The sequence below is a fragment of the Melozone crissalis genome, unplaced genomic scaffold (assembly GCF_028551555.1).
Source record: "Melozone crissalis strain CALT ecotype California unplaced genomic scaffold, PUWL_Pcris_2 ptg000081l_1, whole genome shotgun sequence".
Lineage (NCBI taxonomy): Eukaryota > Metazoa > Chordata > Aves > Passeriformes > Passerellidae > Melozone > Melozone crissalis.
In genome coordinates this window covers 14,196,198-14,217,589 of record NW_026535858.1, presented here as the reverse complement: position 1 = coordinate 14,217,589, position 21,392 = coordinate 14,196,198, and the positions used below count along the sequence as shown (strand labels likewise).

Below are 21,392 nucleotides of genomic sequence, written 5' to 3'. Positions count from 1 at the left end.
ACAACCTCTGCAGCTTCTAAACATCACTCAGAGTCAGTCTTGTCTCTGAATGTGACCCAAGAAAAGGCTTTGTCAAAAAAAGTTTACCACAAATACAGTCTGCAGGGTAATTTGTTTGAATTAATCCAGAACAAGAAAAATTGAGTCCTCATGCAAAACATTTGTTTCCAGGAGGCTCACAAAAGGATTCTGCTACTGAAATGACATCATGTTTGTCTTGAACAAGTGTGGTTTTCCAGGAGTCTTCCAATGAGACATTGCCTGGATTCAGTGAATCAGATTTTCTAGCTTTAGCACTTTCCAAAATAAATAAAAGAAGAAACTATATTAGCAATCAAAATAGAAGCAAAAGCACAGAAATTGAGACTTTCTTTCCCTACACAGACATGCTACTCAGATTCCAGACTATGTCTCAATTTGGACAGCTGTTCCTTTTGATTTGGAACTCTACTTTGACAGTCATTGACCTGGAAATACTTTATAGATACTTAACTCTTGAGGAAAGGTCACAATTAGGATCCTGAAAAAAAGCTCAACATTTTAGGGAGGTCACAAGTCCAACCATGACTCACACACATAGAGATAATTTCAAGGAATCAATTATTAGCTGTTTGAATGTGCCATGGCAAAGTTCACACACAGCCATTTCATTATACAGATCAATTTTGCAGACCTGACACATCAAAAAGCAGCAATCTCAACAGTTTGAGTGTGTAAATTCAAACAGAATTTCTTCTAGTAAAGCCACTGGTGAAAAAATTATTCTTTATCACATGTATAAACATGTTTAAGTTCAATGGTTTGTTGATAAAAAACACCTCTGGGGGGAAAAAACCTCTTAAAACTCTCCTACTAATGAATTCACTGTAGCTGCAAGAATTTCAATTAAAATAAGAACAACCTGTAGAAAAAGCAGCACATGTGACTCAAGACAAAACCTGCAGCCAGCCACCAGCATAAGAGGAGCCAAAGAGCTGAACTTGTGACCTCCATCAGTGGAGGTTGCCACACACTCCTGGTACAGAGGAAACCCAAACAGGGTTTATTCTGTAGCTACAGATAACATCTTGATTATTGCTCTAAGAGCCTGCTTCCTGTCCCTCTTGGTGCCCTTTGGTCTTAGGTTCTGATCCAGCAGTGCTCTTTGCCCCCTCAGTTGTATGAACTCATTCTGCCAGCACAGCCTTGGTTGCTAATTCTCACCTCTGGTCTGCTTAACACTAATCCCGGGATCTCACTGCCTACCATGCCCCTCCCCTTCCCTACTATTTCTAATCATTTCACTGACACTGGAGGAGGAACAAGCCAGCAGGAGAACACCTAGCCTAGAATCACGCTCTGGAGCTTGTACCCCCTTGTTTTCCACTTCTTTAAAACAGTATTTCACTCCTGCCTGCCCAAAGCTACAGATCTATCCACTTATGCCCCAGTTAAGATTCCTGGCAACCAAGTAAAAGAAAAGCAACTGGAACCAACCCAACCAATATCCTAGAAACAAGAATAAAACCTGAGCATCATCAAGGACCTACCAGTGGCCCTAGAGTTTCCTGCAACCTAACTGATGAGGAATAAAACATTCAGTCAGATAAACCATATACCCTTTACAGTACTTGTTCTCTAGCATTTTCCTTATGGCATTTATTCTGAATTAGAGAAGAGGTTGAAAAAGAGTCTGGTTTATTTTGTGGATTTTTTGGGAAGTTTTGCTATTATGCTGGGACAGGGAAGGAGAGAAACATTTACAAAAAACTTGGCAAGAAGGGGCAACACCCACTTTTCTTTTGTTATTTTGGCTGCCATTGCCAAGATTTTTGGATTTTCATTCTGGAAAAAGGAGAAAGATGAGGAATTGTCTGAAGGAGTGTTTGCTGGGCTGCTTGCCCTCAGAAAACTGGAAAATTGCCGAGGCTGAAGAAAGAAAGTATTCTATAAACTCAGATCTGACTTGTGCTGAACAGAACAACATTTATGGAGAATTAATATTTCCAGTGTCTTGACCTAGGAAATTTTGTTATCTTGTATGAAGTTCAAAGAAATGACCAGTGGAAAAACCACAGAAACTGCCAAACAATCAGCAGTAGTGCTGGCTAGCTGTCCTGTCTGACAGTGTCTTGTCAGACACCTCAATAAGAACGTGCAGGAAGAAAGCCTGCAAGAGACAGAGATGGTGAGTTTATTCTTAGCCTCTGGTAACATTTATCTTATGCCATAAAATACTCAGGCTTACATTCTTCTCACTACTACTCATTCATTAGCAGACTGTTCCTGTCTTCTATATAAAAAGACCTAATCCTTTTGTTCCACAAGCAATTTTTAAGCCTTCTTCACTCTTGCTGAGTACCCAAATTCATGAAGGAAAAGGACTGACAGCAGCCAGACAACCTGCCCATTCAAGCAACAAAGGTACAAATCACATCCTCGGGTTCCTTCAGCTGCCAGTAGTAGGTAATCAGTCAGAAGCCCCACACTTGAAGTCCTGTGACTTTAAAATAATGTCTAAATGCTGTATCTCGTTCTAAGGAAAAGTTTCCATTTTATGGAATATCTTACTAGGAGGCATTGTTAGCTGTGAATGCTGGTTCAGAGTGTGTAAAACAGCTTCAAGGCTTCAGGGAGCACAGTATTACAGAGGAAGAAAGTAGTAAGGAGAAGATTAAATCTTACATCTGGGATTTGTTCAGTTATTACAGAGCAAGGGATGCTCTTGAGAAGCTGCCTCTCCAAGCCAGGAGGTCTGGCTGGGCTGGCCAGCTGTCCAAGGCACCAACTACAAAGATTTAATCAACCTTTAACTGTTGGAGGAAGTTCTCATTCTCCTGCAGCAAGCCCAGGAGCAGAGCTGGGCAAAGGAAGGACACAACCATACTAAAAGGCAGCCCTGGCACACCCTTTAAAGAACAGCTGGGAGCCACCAGCTCAGACAGCAGAACCAGCACAAACAGTCGTGTAAAAAGACCAAGTCTGCAGTGAGTGCTTGTAAAACAAGTATCTGTAATCTTATCCAGCCTACATGGCTAAACCCACAGGGGGTAAAGACAAGGAAAGGGGCCAGCTGGACAAGGCTGGTCGAAGAAAACAAAAATATGAATTCCTGTTGCCTGCCTTATTTAGAGTATAATTTATTCATCACCACCCCAGACTGAAATGTCTGAGCAACTTCCAGAGCACTGAGAAGTTATTTTTGCCCTCCAAAATATAAGGAGTATAAGAAACACAACCAACAATCACCGTTTAATACAATAATAATGCAATACTATGATTCACTTGCATTAAGTCTGACTAAATATGTCATTATCTTTAAATAGAAATGGCAACTAATAATTTTAAAACTAAAAATAGAAAGATATGTGATGTGAATCCTATAGGACTTACTCCTAACATGAATATATTATGCTGTCTTTCAAATGTTTTCCTAGGTGCTTTCAGCTTTGGTAATTTTTTTGTTTTTCATTCAATTTTGCTTTCTATTTCTTTTGTGTACCAAGATACCACCTAGTCACAGAAATGCATTTCCAGAATTTTGTACAAAAAAGGACTACATCATTCCACTATGACAGAAACCATCCCGATATGAAATGTAGATGCCATTGTAACTAAAGAAAGTCAAATGGCAGAGAAGATGACAATGAAATATGTGGGATCAAATACACAAATAAACCCTTTATAATGAAAGGAATACTAAAACTCTTCTAAAAATGTCAGCTAGAGGAACTCAATAAAGGTCAGGACACTTTGAAAAGGAGAAGTTAATCAAAGACTTTCTGTATTTACTGTCTTTTGTTCCATAACATAATACAATGTACTCTAGGTTACTTTAAAGCTGTGACCTTTCTTGCCAGCATTCACTGTTCACTAACACAAAATTCCCAAGTTTTGCTTGAAGAAGCCAAACCTGTTGATGTGTAAATCACGAGTCTCCAAAAGCACTACTTAAATGACAGAGCTTCACCAACATGATTACTTTTGACTGTACTCGCATAAACCAAAATAAACAACAGGTGGGGAATGACCCCAGAACTCCCTTCATATATTTTAAACAGCCTTTAATGTGACCATTCCCACCACTAGCAAATGAAAATAGGTGGGGCAAATATCTTTGTGCCAATAAAAATGTTTCATTTAACAACAAAGCATGTGTTAAGAAGGCCAATTAAAAGGTACAGGCACGTTTTGAAGTCACTGAATTTAGAGTTATGAAAATAAACCAGCATTTTCAAAATGGAAGCATGACAAAAACGACAAGCAGATTTCCATTACCTTAAGGAAAACTATGGTTTTCAAATAATTTTCTTTAAACTGTCACTATCAAAATAAAAAAAAAAATCAAGAATGAGAGAGATTGTGAATAGCATCAAAACCACTCTTGAAACTTATTTTTTTGTGGCTCAACAACCACATTTTCCTGTGTTTTAAAGTGCTTCTTTCCTTTCTTTCAGGGCAAGACCATGAACACAAGAGGAGAAACAGCCTATAGTAAGACTACATAGTAAGTGCCTCTGTCCTTCCCCTCCTCAGGAAGGAGTATTATTTTCCTAGGGTGGCTTAGTTAAAATGTACATTTAAGTTGCTCTAACAGCAGCTAAAACTACAGCTTCTGTTTTCAATTCCCATGATTCCCAAGACTTAAAAGTGGAAAGGAAATTTGTTTCCCAAATAACACCCCTTATTCTGCAGCTTACTTAAAGCTAAGTAGTTATTTCCTGTGAGAATTTTACAGGAGTTAATAAGACATCTTTTTCTTTTAAAGAGAATCATCCCTGAGTCATCTCAAACCCATACAGACACAGTACCCTACAAACAACAGATCCACACAGAATGGCTGAGGATAGAAGGGATCTCTGGAGGTCTTCTGGTCCTATCCTGCTCAAGCAGGACCAACTGCAGCCAGAGAGCTTATGAAAATCTGAGGGAGACTCCACAACCACCTTGGACAACCTGTGCTGGTGCTCACTGACACTCCCAGTCAAAAAAGGTGTTTTCTGATGTGGCTTGTCACTGCCATACTTTCTGAAAAATCTCTTTGCCCAGGATTCTTCTCCTGGGAAGCTTAGAAGCCTCAAAGAAAAATGAAAACAATAATTATTTGATTTGCTTCTCCTGTGCTTTGCTGCTTTGGAATGTGTTTGGACACTGTGTACCAACAGGTGGTTGTCTCATTGGTTTCTGCTTGAATTGTTTTTGACTTAATGATCAATCACAGTCAGGCTGTGTTGGGACTCTGGAAGGAGTCATGAGTTTTCATTAGTATCTTTTAGCCTTCTGTAAGTACCCTTTCTGTATTCTTTAGCATAGTTTAGTATAGTTTAGTATTCTTTAATATAATATAGATCATAAAATAAAAATTAGCCTTCTAAGAGCATGGAGTCAGACTCATCATTCCTTCCTGCCACGGGGCACCTCATAAATACGACAGTGTCTGTGTTTGTGTCCATTGCCTCAGGTCCTGTCACTGGGCACCTCAGAGAAGAGCCTGGTTCCATCCTCTCTGCACCCTCCCTTCAGGCACTTGCACACACTGGTAACACGTCCCTCCCCAAACCTTTTCTCCTGGAGGCTGAGCAGCCCCAGCTCCCAACCCCTCCTCACATGTCAGAGATGCTCCAGTCCCCTCCCCATCTTTGTGGCCCTTCACTGAACTCTCTCCTGTATATCCAGTATGTATTTGTGCAGGGGATCAATCCTAAACATTTCTGAAAGAAATGGAGTATCCTGATAAGCTGGGAAGCTGAGCCTGAAGGGTTAAAAGTTTCACCCAAGCTGCTGCACAGGGTTTTACAAAAAGGCAAAGAGCCCTCCAAATTCACCATGAGGGGGTTTCTGCTTTAGCCACAATAATAGCTTTGGTCCTGGTCCTAACTCAGAGCAGAACAATTAAGGCTAGCTTTCAGGAAACTAAATTCTGTCTGAAAATATCTCCCTAGGTGCAAAATTAGGAAGACTATAAAGTCACTTAAAAATTCACCATTCCTCAGCTCTCTTTCAAACAGTTTAAGTTTCATGAAGCAAATAATAAAGCAGACAATGTTGTTGTGAAATATTGCAAGGCTGAGAAAAAAAACCAGCAACTCTGTGTCACAGCATGACCTATCAAAACAGTTCAAATTACTTTAGGAAACCATAAATATATTAAAAAAAAAAAGTTTACCCATCTTCCAACTTTTCTCCCTCCACATTTTGGTAAGAGAACCAAATGCCTAGGCAGACTAGAAGACATGAGCAACAACTGCAAGTTCCTTCGCACTTACTTATATTAAGCCATTATTCTTTCACAGTGCTTCCTGAGCAGTTTACAGTAATCTGCACTATGAAAAAGGGATGTAACAAAGAAAATGAGACATTATGTGACGAGCATTTCTTAGGATGTCAGAATTTTTAATAACACTGTAGCAAAGAAGAAAGAGATTAATGGCAACAGAGCAAGCAAGAAATGGTATTTTACGTATATTATGGAAAATACAAAATTGAAAGTGATCTAAAACCTCTAACAGCCTACTTATAAGTCTTTTTTTACTGGTAACAGATTCCAAGCTTCAAATCAGGTTTGACTGCATGAGTCAGTAAGGAAAAATATAATAATTTCCTGATACTTCACTGAAATTCTTAGACTAAACTACAACAAAAATAAATAATAATCCCTTTTAGAAGGAATATTAGAATAGGATTCTCCTCCAGTTGTTCAGGAACGTTAGGGATTTAAAGTATTTCAAAATGTCTGGCTGCAGTTCAACACAACATAGCTAATGGGACTCAACATGAACTCTCCCATAACACTTTATCTAGCCAAATAATTTCTCTTTATAACTTTCTATCTCCAGCTTCCATACTGTCAGATAGAGATATCAAACATATAAATGGGAAACTACATTAAGAGATATCATAACTGACTCTTTTAAGCTGAAAGTAGATTTTTCTATACATTATGAACTACCTCAAGTGAGCTGCAAGATACCCTATAAAAAAAAATCTACAACCTGCAATTTCTGTAAAGCTGTTACACATTTTGATAGCATAATTTAGTCACTTTCTATTATGCAGACCACATAACAGAAATGGCAACACTTTTTGGCATCCAAGTTTACTTCGTGCATAGAGGAATATTATACTTTTTACCACTAGCAGGGAAGTCAAGGCATTAATTGTAATTTGTTATCAGATGTGTCAATAAAGGCAATCACTGTGCCCTCCATCAAAAGCTGAAAGAGACTGAACTGACTACCAAATAAGGTAAAGTATGATAAATGTAAAACTCCAAGCTTCTCACCTCATTCAAAATGCATCTCTCCAAGTTATCAACTGCAAAGATATCTGCCAGTTCATCATGTCACCCTCGTCTCATTCTAAATATCATAAAAAAAACTAAGGTATATTAACATCAAGTAACGTCAAGCACATTTTTAGGAGGCTGAAATTCACTGTGAAAGCCAACAAAGATTAGGGAAAACTGTCTATCACCAATTAGGAAGTAAAAGTCAAAGCACAGAGGTTCAGTGTTACTTCCTTGGGAGAAAGGCATTCCAATCAACATCCTTCACCTTGACTGCAGAGCTATCAGCCTGAAACTAGAAGAAGTGGTCCTGGATGGCCAATACAATTTTCACAAGTTACTGTGAGGAAAATTTCAGAATGTGAGTAGGGAAATTAGAACAGGCTATTTTCCTCCTACTTCTTGGAACAATAACCTATGTGTTCAATCATGCATCTGGGACTGCACAAGGAACTGCTTCACTCTGGACCAAAGCAAGATTTAAGGCATGAAGCACAATTTGAGAGGCATAAAGCAGAATTCAGTCAAACTACAGGACTATTTGTGATTGTAAATGGCTTTGTAGAAATAACTTGGAATACTGACATATTTCTTTTTCTGGTGCTCTTGATCCTATATTCAGGAACTCATTCCAGTTACCTCTCTGTGGAGTCAGCATTGATCTCAGGTATCTATCATTTGCCTAAAATAAAACAGACTGCCAGGAAATCATAGTCTCAGACTACAGATGTAGTGATTGTGTGGAAATCTAACATATAATGATTAGTTTTGGCCCAGAAAGTGTTTTAGTCAGATACAGCAACATCGGAATTTAGGAGGGAGAAGATGACATTTAGCAAGGGGTCATTCTCAGTGTAAGTACAGTTTGCTACATCCACAGCGGAGGTCAGGGGATTCAGCACCACTCAAAAAAGCATTTGGGATACTGCAGCTGCACAATGAAACACAGAGAAATTTTAAAGCACCAGATTTAAGGCTGTTGCTCCCTGGCTGGTTTGTTTTTTCACACAGGAACCCCCCTTATCTAATGCACAGGCCATGACAGCAGGGTGAAGAAGGAGAAATTACTTTGTATTTCTTTTTCCCCTTCCCATAATAGAGTGCTTAGATATTAAAATTCTAGGGCAAAACCCTCTTTTTTCCCCTTTTTCTTCCATCTTAAGTTTATTATACTGCTCTCTGAAAGTGCTGTATTTCAGTAACTTATTTCCACAAAATATCCTATTTGTATTTTAATAACTCAAGGCCTGTATTATAACTCAGCATGAAGCATATGAATTGTGTCTGCTTAATCTGGAATGTTTCCAGATTAATTTTTTTTCAGAATATTTGTCACTGTGCAGTACATCACAAGCACAATTCACAGTTGTTATGAGCTTCAGTTGCAGCTGTGAAAGCTTTGCATTCTTTATTTTATAGATGTCCAATTTGGAACCTTACTATTGAAATACAAGGATCACAAGTGGTTACTGTTAATAATGTTACTTATCTTGCTTCTTAAGCAAAAAGTAAAATTCAGGTCTTCAGTGGGATTTAACTACAGAAACCTTCAGATTATCATCTCCAATTCTTTATTCAGTTCAGGATACAACATCAGGCACATGCAACAAGTAAAATGTGTTCTACAGATTCCACAGACCACGTTCTTTAAATCTAAGGTGTTCCTAAAATACAAGCCGTGGTAAACAGCCAGTTTTTAATGGGGGAAATAAAGATAATGTGTTAATGAAAATACATCCTGTCAATTCAAATAAGGAGATGTGGGTGGCATTAAAAAACTTAGCCCATATATCACTTGTCACTTATGTTTCTGTTGGTATTTTAATGAAGTCTAAGATCATGAGCCTACTGTGAAGAGAATCTGGGAGAGTAACAGCTGCTCATCTCTAATAGCAATCCTGTAACTTAAGAAATGCCATTTTATTATTTTCAAGGAACAAAGGAAAGGAAAACACTCCAATGATAGGGTAGGATATCTTAAACAGAGGAAGACCCAACATTCCCATGTACAATATGCATGCTTTCCTAAAAATGAAAACCTCAGCATTTAAGTTGGCCAAAACCCATAACTTCCAAGCATTCCCTTCAAATTCTTTCACTAAATTAAAAAAACAAACAAACAAAAAAAAAACAACAACTGGAGCTAGAAAGAGATCAGACATAAGTGTTTCTGTATTTGCTACATTTCAGGGTAGGTCTGGTATCACCAACAGGTTAATGGATGAAAGAGCAAAGTGCTAATTAAAGCAAAAGCTTTTATTTCAAGCCATTAGTGTAAATCTGTATAGTCAGTGTACAATTCCTTAAACCAGCAGACTCAACTGAGTTAAAGAAAGAGCAAATCCTATCATATTTAATGTTTCTCATGCCTAATCTAGGTACCTTTTTATGAGTACTTCACTATTTTCTTCCCCAGAAGCAAAATAATGTCTTCTAGTGCTATTAAATGCTCATAAAAGAACTGATTTTCAAATAAAAACCTTAATATGAAAACCCTAAAATGTAATCTATTTTCCCTTTGAAATATATTCTGCCCATCAAGAAAAGTCAATTACATCAATCCAACTATAGAATTTGAAGGTAATAAAGTAATGATTCTAAGGATTTTCTTTTTCTTTTTTCCTACTAGTTACATTGTAGCCAGAAAATTTCTTTATTCTACATTAAGGAACAACTTATCCAAGCTAACTTCCTTCTGAAAAAATTAATTGAGCTTTTATTATGATTGCATTTAGAATGCTTATATATACATTTCCTAAGCTTTTTCCAGAACAAAAACAGTTAAAATGTTTTAATTAAACCACTTTTCCTTGAGAAATGTTTCCTTTACAATGTTTTTAATATAACTCAACATTGGCTGCATCTTTCTTGACAGATGGTATTTCCTTAACAGAGAATGTCTCAAATGGTTTATGTATAACATTCTTTCTAAAATTCATTTCCTTTCTGTGTAAGAAGTTAATACACCAAGAAAAAAAAAACAACCAGGAATGTTTCATGCCATGTGGGATATAACTGTTCTAGAGTTTTGCTTTAAATTAGCCGAGTAATATTTTTGTAGAAATATTATTAACGTTGTTGAAGCTTAACATTTGGAAAATGGAAAAACGCTTGCCCACAACACTGCTTCTCTCCAGATCCCACTCCAACATTAAGTTCTCTTTTATGCTCTACTCCTCAGTTCCATGTCTGGTGAAATCTGACAGATCTCAGTAAGGTTCAGCTTAGGAGAGAGATGTTAACTCGGTGACTGTTTTCAAGAACAACAGACTGGTAGTTCTGTAACAAATACCTCCCAAACCAGAAAGGAAAGTTCTTATAACTTCCCTCCAAAATCAATCAAAACCCTGAAATCAGCAGAAAAGCACACCATAATCTTTCTCAGGAGGGGGACAGACACTGAGGTCTCTCAGAAGTAGATGCAGCTCCTAGGGGTGAGCCACTCCTCCATATTAACAACAAAACACAAGTTCTTAAGAGGGAGACTTGTATCAGCTGGATGCAGAAGAACTAAGGTTCCACAAGTAAAAATCTTGGGGAAATGGAATTTGCAGGAAATATCTTAGCAGGATATTCAGGCCAAAGGCCAATTGGGTTTGCAGCTTGTAATATACACTCCCTATAAAAGTTGTAAACCTTTGGGTAAATGGCTGGAGGGCAAGAGCAGTCTTTAAGTGATAAAGAAATACCTGTTGTTAATTTCTTTTTCTTCTCATTATGCTATACGTATTCATTAAAATATTACTTTTCTAACAGATCAAATAATTTCCTGTACAGTCAAAAATTTTTATTCTAAAATATTCTGCCGCCTGTGGAACTATATTTACAGTAATATTTTGCTACTTTCCATTTTTGGGCATCTCTTAGCCAATATGCCATTTTGTGAGACTTCTAGTAAACATTATCATCTGTGTTAATTCTGTGTTCATAGAGAATATCTTGCACTGAAATCCAAAGCTACCAGACAGTTTCCCTAAATTTGAAGGCTTGTCTATTTTATATTTATCAAGAAATTACATATTTCTAAACTTTACAAAACCCTGTCCTAAATATGCCTTTTCCAGCTACTTTTGTACTTCAATACACATTGAGAGATCATGGAGACTGGGAATATAATCTTTCTTTCTAGTATGCAAACTCATTTTAGCTTTCTGCTCACAGCAATGCTACCTTCAGTTCTGAAGGCAAGCTGAATGCCCAGAGCCCATGATAACAAAGCTTTGGGACATATGTGCAGTGCCAGTTTGTCTAAAAGATTTTTATGGATACCTTCCATAAGGTTACAAAAGAAAGAACAACTGTATTTGGCACCTCTATTTGCCACTGACGACATGTAAAATGAACAAGGACCTGAAGGAACATGGGAATACCTGACAGCTTTAAAAAGGGGAAGGATTTTCCACAGGGGAAATCCAGGGGTCCTGTGCTGTTGCAGGAAGGTGAAAGTCTGCCAAGGTGCAGACACAGAGAGAAGGCAGACCCTCAGAAAACCCACCTAACCTGTGACTGAAAGAAGAAAACTTTACTAAATCCTCTAGACTTTTCATAAGGTTGTTTCCAATTAAAAATAATTGCTATTAGTATGTTTTCAAAAGGAACTACAAAAGCACTATGTAACACATAATATTTGTTCCTCAGTAGACCAGCCTACCATAATTACTTCAACAAAACCCACGTCATTTCAGCTATTTTTCCCTTTAGAATATAAATTCCTGTGCTATCAATAACCATTTTAGCAATATCCCTGTTGTGACCACTTCAGGCACATTTGCTTCTGCCTAAACTTAATTTCCATATTTTCATAACTACAGAGCCATTGTCTCAATTTTGCAGGTCAGTCATCTCTCAAGTCCTTTGATGGCTGCTGTAATTAGAACACACACAAAAAAGTAGCTGTTTGACCTCTGACAACTTAGCAGGCATTTGTCTTTCAAAAACTATTAAGGTGGCAGACAGGATAAACATGAAGCTTTTTTACCCACTGTCATAATCTAAATGAGATATGCTGTTCAATTCAAGCATTGTTTGAAAGTATGAGGTTTTTTATTGCTTAGTGGAGTTGACACTGTTCAGCATCTAACACTGCATCCAAGAGAGGTGCAAAACTAAATGCTTCTCAACATTTACCAAAAAGATCAAGATTCTTTCTTCATAGCAGGACTGAGGTACAAGACATACAATGCCTATCTTTATTGCAACACAAGTAAAAATATTCTGTGAGACAGAATAATAATTATTAAAATGTAAATTGTGGAAATTGGCATCTCAAGATAGAATAATTTATAACAAATTAATGAAGTATTCATTCTGTAATGAATGGCAGACCCATGCAAGCGCTCAAAATAGTGGATAACTGTAAGGATTTCATTTCAAACTTGGTATTCAAGAGAAAATTTAAACCTGATGTTCCTAATAAAAGAACACACTTCTCTGAGTAAAACCATAATTTTGGGAGAGACACACCCTTTGTCACTTCCAATGGTTAGAAATAGATGAGTCTGCAAAACATTTATTGTAAATCATATTGAGACAAGTATTTTTGAAGGAAACTCTAGTGCAAAATCTATCCATCTCATGGAGGCAGCACAAAATGCAGCAAAACCAATCCTTTCCTCAAACAGTCTATCACCAAAGTTTAGAAAGATCAAACATAACCAGAACACTACATTCCATCTTCCTAGACAGTCTGTAATTATTTAAGAGAGATTCAAACAAACCAAATACCCCCTTTCCAAATGTAAAATGCATGCCAATTCCCAGGGCATTATCTGGGAATTCCACTATCTGATGATGAATTACACATAAATAGCTGCCTGTCAACCCATCATTTTTACTTGTCCTGAGGATAAATCTACTGACCTGGGCAAGAGATCCTAAAAGAAATTGCTAAAACTGTTTTCTTTTTAAAGGAATTCACTAGGTAAGTTGACAGATGAGCGGTGTTTTCACACTGAAGAGGGGGGGACCAGAAGAAAGCTACTGTCTGTTTAGGAGGCTGAAAGGAAACGATTAGCCTTGCCTTACCAGACTACAGGCTGTCTCCATAACCTTGGCATGAGTGTATTACCTCACACTTCCTAAAATGCTGGACTTTTGAAGAAAACAGGATTTCCATGAGTGAATAGTTTTAAAAAAAATGGACTGGTTCCCAACAGAAACTTAACAGGTAAGTATTTCTTATACTTGTTTTGCTCTTTGAGAAATCTTTTGCAGTTTTCCTTGGCTTTGTTAAAGAACCAAGCAATGACTTCCCTGGAGCACATGACCCCCAGCTCCAGTTGATCCACAATCTTAAAAATTTACCCAGCAGAACCAGAAACAGGCTCCAAGTTCTGACCATAGTCTGAAAGCCCATTTGCAGCTTGGCTCACTTTGAACAGTTGTATCTTCCATGGATCAGCATGTGGTCATCACTGTCTCCTGGCTTATCATACCAGAAGAGTTAAAAGCTGTTTCTCAATGAGGACAAAATATGTAACTGCTTTTCAGTGAACAGAATGCTTAAGAAATTCCCACTGTACCACAAGAATTCTGGGGAAGAGTTAGTTGAGTTTATGAGAAAAAATCATTCACTGAAATTGAAAGTGCTTCACCATATAAGTTTCTTAAAGGTAATAGCACAAGCTGCAAATATTAGAAGAAAAAAAAAAGCTTTACCAGTCATTATTAAATTTATAATGTTTTATTCTTGCTGAAGTACTATCTGCTTTTTCAAAACCAATGCTCTTTACACTCACGCAAACCACAAACATGATCTTGAAAACAAATGGAATTGATCAGCTGAACAAATGCCTGATTGCTGTAGGTATTAAGAACCAGAAGGATCTAGTCCTTCTAGCATCTGAGTAATAAAATAAAGCATCTAAAAAAACGAAATGAGCTTTCTCACAATTCCATGTCCAAACTAGGACAGAATTTTCTGACATTATTTTCACTAGAGAAACAGTTTTTCCAAGCTAACCAGCACATCTCATATAAAAACACAAAATGGAAATCCAGAGGACTCATCATTCTCTTACATTTCTCCTCACACTTAGGGAAAGGAATTTACTCTACCTGTGATCAGAAGAAATAGTCAATCTGAAGAGAAGTCTGCTGACAAATTGACTCCCTTGATCTCTGAACACTCTGCCAACTGGAAAACTCTCAGTATAGCCAAGACATTTTTTTCTGCATTTGGGTATAAAAAAGTGATACAAGATTGGTAACAGTTTTCAGAGTCTTTTTACTTGAGGATTTTTCTAGCACTTTTCTAAAAACTGAAACAAGCAAATGTTTAGCAACTCAGAAGGTTGTAATAGTCACCTGATAGATGCAATCCAAATCCCTTCCTACTTCTGTGTGGGAATATATAAAATACTGAGTATCATCTAGCCAGAGCTGTGCACTTGCTGTACATCTGTTTAAAGCTTTAACTCTCCAACTGAAAATGGTGACTATACCCTGCCCAAGGACATACAAGACAACAAAGGACATACATACAACAACAATGAAAACTTCAGTAATCTCCAAAACTTCACACACTGCTTGCAGAGAAGTCTGGAAAAACAGAGGCATTTTACTGTGTTTTGATATTGTAATTTAGCTGCTTGATGAATGGAATTTACAGTTTCTTTCTGAACAGCTACCTTTCAAATTTCAGAAATACAGCGTGAAGTGCTTTCAGTGGTATTTATTACAGAGGAACTACTAGTATCCTATTTGAGGCTGTCTATAAACAAATTGTAAAAACAGTTCAAAAACATTAATCAGCTTAAAAACATTAATTTCTGCATACATTTTTCTATGTAAGTTAAATCCCATTAGGAGAACATACTTTTTAAAATATGGCTTGAACTAATTTTAAAGATGGTTGGAAAAGTTTGGCCTACACTGATTAAAATCTATACTTGAATGAAAGGAAAATTTAACCACAAAAACTGTGCTCATTTTAGAAAAACAAGCATATCACTGCCAAAGTGCAGTCCTAAGTTTAGATGGCTGTCTGACTAAAACATTATAATTATGAGAAACTGAAATGGATTTCTAAATGTTTCAAGATGAAACAGCCATTGGGTAATTTGCAAGATATGCAATTATCTTCTGAATTCAAACACAATGCTAATACCCCATCTGAACAAATGCAGACTGTTTGTGTGAAGACTGAGGAAATCAATGTTAAACATCAATACCAACACTAGATAGGAGTAACCATAATGAAATCTAAGAGCAGAATTATCAAGTGATGTGGAATTCATTAGTTCAAGAATTTTCTCTGAGGAGAGGGAAAAAAAAAAGGCTTGGAATCTCTCTCTGTTGCCTCTGCCTCTCCAAGAGCTGCTCAAGCTGAACAGAGGGTCCTCAGCCATTTTATCCTCACTAAAACTGCAGCAGGAGGCATTTCACCCAAGCTCTCATGTGTAGCAAGACAGCAACATTTTTACCTTCCAACACCAGAGAGGGTCTTCAAATAGATTCAAAGGGTCATAGAACATATATTCTGCTACTTCAAAAAATTAACATTCATATCTTCATGGGATCATTACCATACTTGACCATGCAAAAGTTAAAAGGAAACAAAAATTAAACATAATCACACGCTCAACCCCAGATGTGTTTGTCCATTTCATGTATAACCATTGTAAATTCCAGTTACTTTGCAAAGTAAGTTAAATCTTGATCTGCAACAATCATTAACAGTTTGATGCAATTAGCAGGATTGCAAGAAATTCAAAGTAACTCCATTCTTGTTTAAAAATCATGATGGCATGTACTTGTCAGTACCTGCACTGCCTTTTATTGTCTGGCTTTGATTTAGTAAGAAAAATTAATGACTTGGTTGTGTTCTATTTCTGGGTCTCCTTTGAAAGCCTGAGTGTTCAGTTATCTTTTGACTCTTCTGACTGCAGCCCAGTCTGTTGTTTCACTGACCTGGTGAAAGGAGTACAAAACAATCTGTCATTTATAGATAAAAACACACAGGAACTGTGAGGAGCATGTCTGGGGACACAGCAGTTCACAGGACCACCATCATTCAAAGAGTAATTTTATAAAGGACCAGAGAAACTTTTCAGTAAAAATTAATTCTCTTTCTACCAGCAGTGTGAGTTGATCCACATAACTGCTTCATACAGACTCATGAGGCACTCTTCATTTAGCCTTCATGGCACCTCTGGAGCTGCCATCAAAGGGGAAGAGCAAACAGAGATCAATTTCTCTCAACAGTAAGAGATGCTGGATGCCTTAAAAATAATAAAACCATCGTAAACTCAATGAAAAAGCACCTGAGATTAGGAAATGTCTTTCAGAAACACTGGAATGAAAGCAATACCTGCTCCCTTGACACCTAAAATAACATCAATAGCAGGTTTTACACCAAAGGATGCCTGAAACAAGCTCCTCAAGAGTCAGGGGAGTTTTAGTATCACACATGCAAAATCTTGGAAAAGCAGGGTGAAAAAAAGCAGTTCTGTTCCTAAGGGGAAAACACCTTAAGCTGATTATCAGATTAAAGGCAAATTAATTTCCTCAAACTCATGAAAGGATAGCGTGTGAAGCTACTAATTTTGCATTGGCAAGTAAAGACTCTCCCAGTTTTTAACTCCTAAGCATTCAAAAACTCTAATACAAACAAATGTAATTAGGTAAATTAAATTTATTGTATCAAAATAAGGTCAAGTTCACAAGTAAACTAGCTCAGCTAAGAGAAAAAAAATTAGGAAAATGAAGAGATATTTTGGGTATGTTTGAAGAATTCTGCTATCATAGCTCTATCATATCTCACTGTGCCATGCTATAGCAAAAAATTGGACAATTCACAATGCAGAATTGTCTTTCAGGAGCAATTTACTTGTTAGGCCAAGGCAATAAACAGTAAAATCAAACTGTGAGCTTTTGCCCACAGTCAGCAGGGACCTGTTCCAAAAATTCAACTCTCCAAAGGTTCCATGTCCCCCTCTCTTAGCCCTGAATGCTGACCAAGCACCACACACAGGACACAAACAAGGCAGCTCTCCTCAGGCCAGTGCCAAGAAAACATTGAACCAGACTGTGGAGCTCAGTGCCTCGTGTCTGTGTGCTCCCAAAAACAAGGGAACAAGGAAGGGACAGCCTTGAGCAAGACTGTAATTGGGGAAGAGGAGAATGAAATAAGGAAAGAAGGACAGAGGAAAACACAATTATTTGTAAATAATGATGAGGTAGGAAGAAAGTATAAATTGAGACAAAGACTCTGCACATCGCAAGAAGATGGAAGAAGCAGCCAACAAAAGTAAAAAAAAAAAAAAAAAGTGTTTTGGCAAAGCAGAGTTGGGAGGAGTAAGGGGTAGCAGCACACTGAAGGATGAGACAAGTGACAGGAAAGAAAAGACATACATGAGACTGTCCAAACAAAAATTAGGAGAAATAAACTCTATGGGGAAAACTCTTGGACAGAATCAGGTAGAAAGCCAGCAGAAGGACAAGAGGATTTGCACCTATGGCAGTTCACATTAAGAACCTAGGGATTAAAAATCTGGCTTTACTAAAAATAGCTGGTGAAGGAATAGAGACTCTGCAGGAACAGACGAAACACGTGAGAGTTTCCCATGTGAGCAACTGGAGAAAGGTTTATGTGATCCAGCAAATCCCAACACAGCTAAAACCCCAGGTGGGTGTGAAGATGATACCTTATTCCACTGCCAGTCTTCCTTCCAGATTGCTTTTTTGGGGAGGGCAGACAACGCCAAGAAAGCAAAACTCATTGAGACTGAGGAGCTGGACCATACCAGAACAAGGTTTCCCTGCACAATCTCAGTCTAGCTTTCATAGTACAGTACAAAATTATCTTTCCTTCAAGATTCTGCTTCACTGAGTACACATGGTGGACCATGTGAGGTCTAAATAAAGGTTTGTAAGTGCCTTCCCTCTTTCAGCACAGAAACTTTGGCAAGCAGTGAATGGAGAAAAAACCCTTGGAAGATGAGAAAGTTCCTTCACAGGCTTATACTCTCTTCAGTCTTACCACATATTCCCTACACATGGCTGACTTTTCTTTTTTTAAAACTGAAACTTTTCAGAAGTTTGAGGTGTAGTTCTGATTTTCTGAATGACCACTTTGAGATTTGGTTTCTCGAGGTGCAGTTCCACATTATGGTTGACCTACAGCTGGGTTACATTAGCACAGAGGGAGAAACAGCTTTCATTCATATCAGAGCAAGCACTCACTGGAATAACATCCATCCCCATAAAACTCTTAGATCAACTGTCCCTGAAGTCATCCAACCACTAAATCCACTACAAAGAGAGCAACAAGAACCCATGGCCAGCCGTGGAAAGGAGTGAGACCACACTCTTCAGCTGCAGCCCACACACTGACCAAACTATGAACTCACACTGGTAAAGGCTACCTTGATGTGCTGAGGTACAGCTTCCACTGCAGCTCTACACTCAGACTATGAGCTAATACTGTAAAACATCATTGCAAAGTCAAACAACTCATTTTAGATTTCTGTGTTCAATTTAAGACATATTGCGGCTTTTTTTTTTAAATCCTAGCTTCCCCATTTGTTAAGTAAGAAGCAGGATGGAAGGGGACCCATCTATTAATCTCTGTTTTACAGTGTTAGAATAAGCTCATGCTTGAGAAACATCAGAAGGTTACCATACTATCTACAATGAAATGTCCAAAAGCAGTGACTGGGCTGTTGGACAGAACACCCAGCTGCTATGAAGTGAGAGAGATATGGTGATATTTTTAATCAGTAAGTAAAATACACTACCCATTAGTGTAGCCCACTCCACACACTAACAAAGTAGAGATTAAAGAAGCCCAGTGACCAAGACCTGCATTGCAATGAATGCACACAAGCACCGGTGTGAAGCTGGGTGCCCAGTTTAAAACTCCAGCGTTTATTTTTAGTGTGCAGCTCCTTGCAACCACAGCTATGTGCTGAACAGCCCGGTTGTGCAAAGCCTTGTTGCAGCACTCGCCCTGCATTCCCTGCACAAAAGACCATTCAGGTCAAAGTTTAGCTTTGCCAGAGAGCACATCCAGCCCAGGCGGCAGCAGGCACGCCAATACTAACGGGAAAAGTGACAACAAAGACACAATAACCAAGGAAAACCACCCAGTTACAGCTGGAAAAAAAAACTCTGACTGGCTTCTGTGTATGTACAAGCCAAAACAAGACACTCAGTTTGTTCCCCAGAAGGAAAGACACTAAGGATGAGATTATAACAACAGGCCTCCGGTTATTTATTCCTCCAGGTGCAAAAAAAGCAGCAGCACTGAAACCGAGCTTTCGGGTACCGTACACGTCTCACACACACGGAACGCCTCCGCAGACAAGCTCAAGCGCTCTCCTCCATCGCCGCGGCTCCCGGCCGTCCTACAGCGCGGCGACCATGCCTGGGGACAAACGGGAGGCGGCTGAGAGAGAGCCCGGCGGGCGACAACCACCCGGCGAGGCCAGGGGAGCTGCGGAGCTGCGGAACCTCGGAGCCCCGGCGGCCCGGCCTCCCCTCCGTCCGCCCCTCCCTCACCTGGGACAGGGCAGCGCCGCGGCGGGAGGAGCCCAGGGAGCCGCCGCGGCGGGAGGAGCTCACGGAGCCGCCGCGCCGCCGCCGCCGCCCGTGGGCGCCAGGGCCGCCGCCATCTTCCCGCGGCCTCTGACCCCGCTTACTTCCGGTCACGGCGGTCACGCCGTTGCCATGGCAGCGCTGGCGGCCGGGCCCCCTTAAAGGGACCGCGCGGGACGGGGCTCGGGGCCTGCGGGGCTCAATGCGGGCATGAGCCCCAAAGGGACAGCGGCTCGTCCGCCCCGCAGCGCGGCACCGAGGGGAAAACCGTACTCCTGCTTAGCTCCGAAATTCGTCATAAAATAGCCTGTGCGGTGGGAGAGTAGTGGAAAACGACCATGGCGTGTTTTCCACTGTTGTGAGGAGATGGTTTAACTTAACTTTCCCCTTAACTTTCCCCGAAACAAGCCGTATTTTCAGTTTTTATTACACCGCCCTTTGCCACCGCTCACTGTTGATGGAGTTAACCTCTTTATACTCTTTCCACATGTCTGTTTTTATAAGGTAAACAAAGCTGGTGAAACCCCCAGTCTGAGAAGGGAAACTCCAGGAGGTTTTAAATAAAGTTTTATGTTTGTGTGAAACCAAAGTGACTCCGTGCCCGGCTGACAAGAGCTGCTGGATGGGGACCAGAGCAACCTGGGCTCTCTCTCTGATTCCACATCAATTCCATGTCTATAGATAAACACGTTCCTCTGCAAAACTGCTTCAAAGCACAAATGCCAGGGCAAAACCTGAACCCATATCCACTTGGGAATATATCCCCCATAGCCATTCTCCCTCTGAGATCCTTCTTTCCCACTGCAGCTAGCTTTGAGGACAACATTGTCTCTTCCAATACGCTTACAATGATCCAGTGAGAATTTGTTGCCTTAAAGAGTACCTGTGTGGACTTGGGAATCAGTCATCAATTTGGTCAATACTTGAAATTTCAAAAAAAAAAAAAAATAGGGAATGAGCCTTTGGGGAATCTCTCCCTAAAAGTCAAAAATGTTGGAAATTCTGCTGTCATCGCTTTTTGAGGGATTTGTTCATTCAGTCTGGAGAAGTAGGAGCTAAGGGGGCACTTAGCTGTTGTCTGCAACTGGTGGAAAGTAATTGAGAAATTACTACCAGACTCTTCTCCAAGGTGCACAGCAAGCAAATAGAGGCACTGGTCCCACGATGCCACAGGAGAAATCCCAATTAGTTAACAGGAAGAATTTCTTCAAAGTTAGAGCAGTCAAGCACTGGAATGGGCTTCCCTAAACATTGTGCAATCTCAAACCCAGAATGGACCAGGTCTTATGTAAAATTAAGAATAGCATCTCAAATCCTTCGAAATGCTTTAGCTGAAGAGACAAAGCCAGCTCTGTGCTGGAGCGCTCTGCCTCTTGTGTCAGGAGGCTCTTTGTTGTGTGATTCACCTCAGCTGACTTGTGCTAACCAGGAAACAGGCATTTAGTCAGACTTAGTCACCAAGGTTCCCTCCTCTAGGCAGCTCTAAAAAGTGACCCATTCTGTCCCAAACTGTCTAAAACAGCCCAGCATGTGGGGAGCTGAAATAGCTCACCTTGAGGTCACTCTGGCTGATGACATAATTAAAGCCAGG

At 39.3% G+C, this 21,392-nt stretch overlaps 1 protein-coding gene across 3 annotated transcripts in view; it reads right to left on the bottom strand.

Annotated features, from left to right (window-relative positions):
* LCLAT1 (lysocardiolipin acyltransferase 1) overlaps positions 1 to 19,813 on the bottom strand; it is a 112,648-nt gene extending 92,835 nt beyond the window's left edge. Inside the window, exons 1-2 of one of the 3 annotated variants that reach the window (XM_054290210.1) lie at positions 19,766 to 19,813; positions 19,538 to 19,631 (exon numbers count right to left, since the gene is read on the bottom strand). The gene's annotated coding sequence lies outside the window, so the exon portion shown is untranslated. Of the gene's footprint in view, positions 1 to 19,537; positions 19,653 to 19,765 lie in introns of those variants that run through there. The other 2 variants (XM_054290212.1, XM_054290211.1) reach the window with 2 other exon arrangements.
* Positions 19,814 to 21,392: the final 1,579 nt, after the last annotated feature.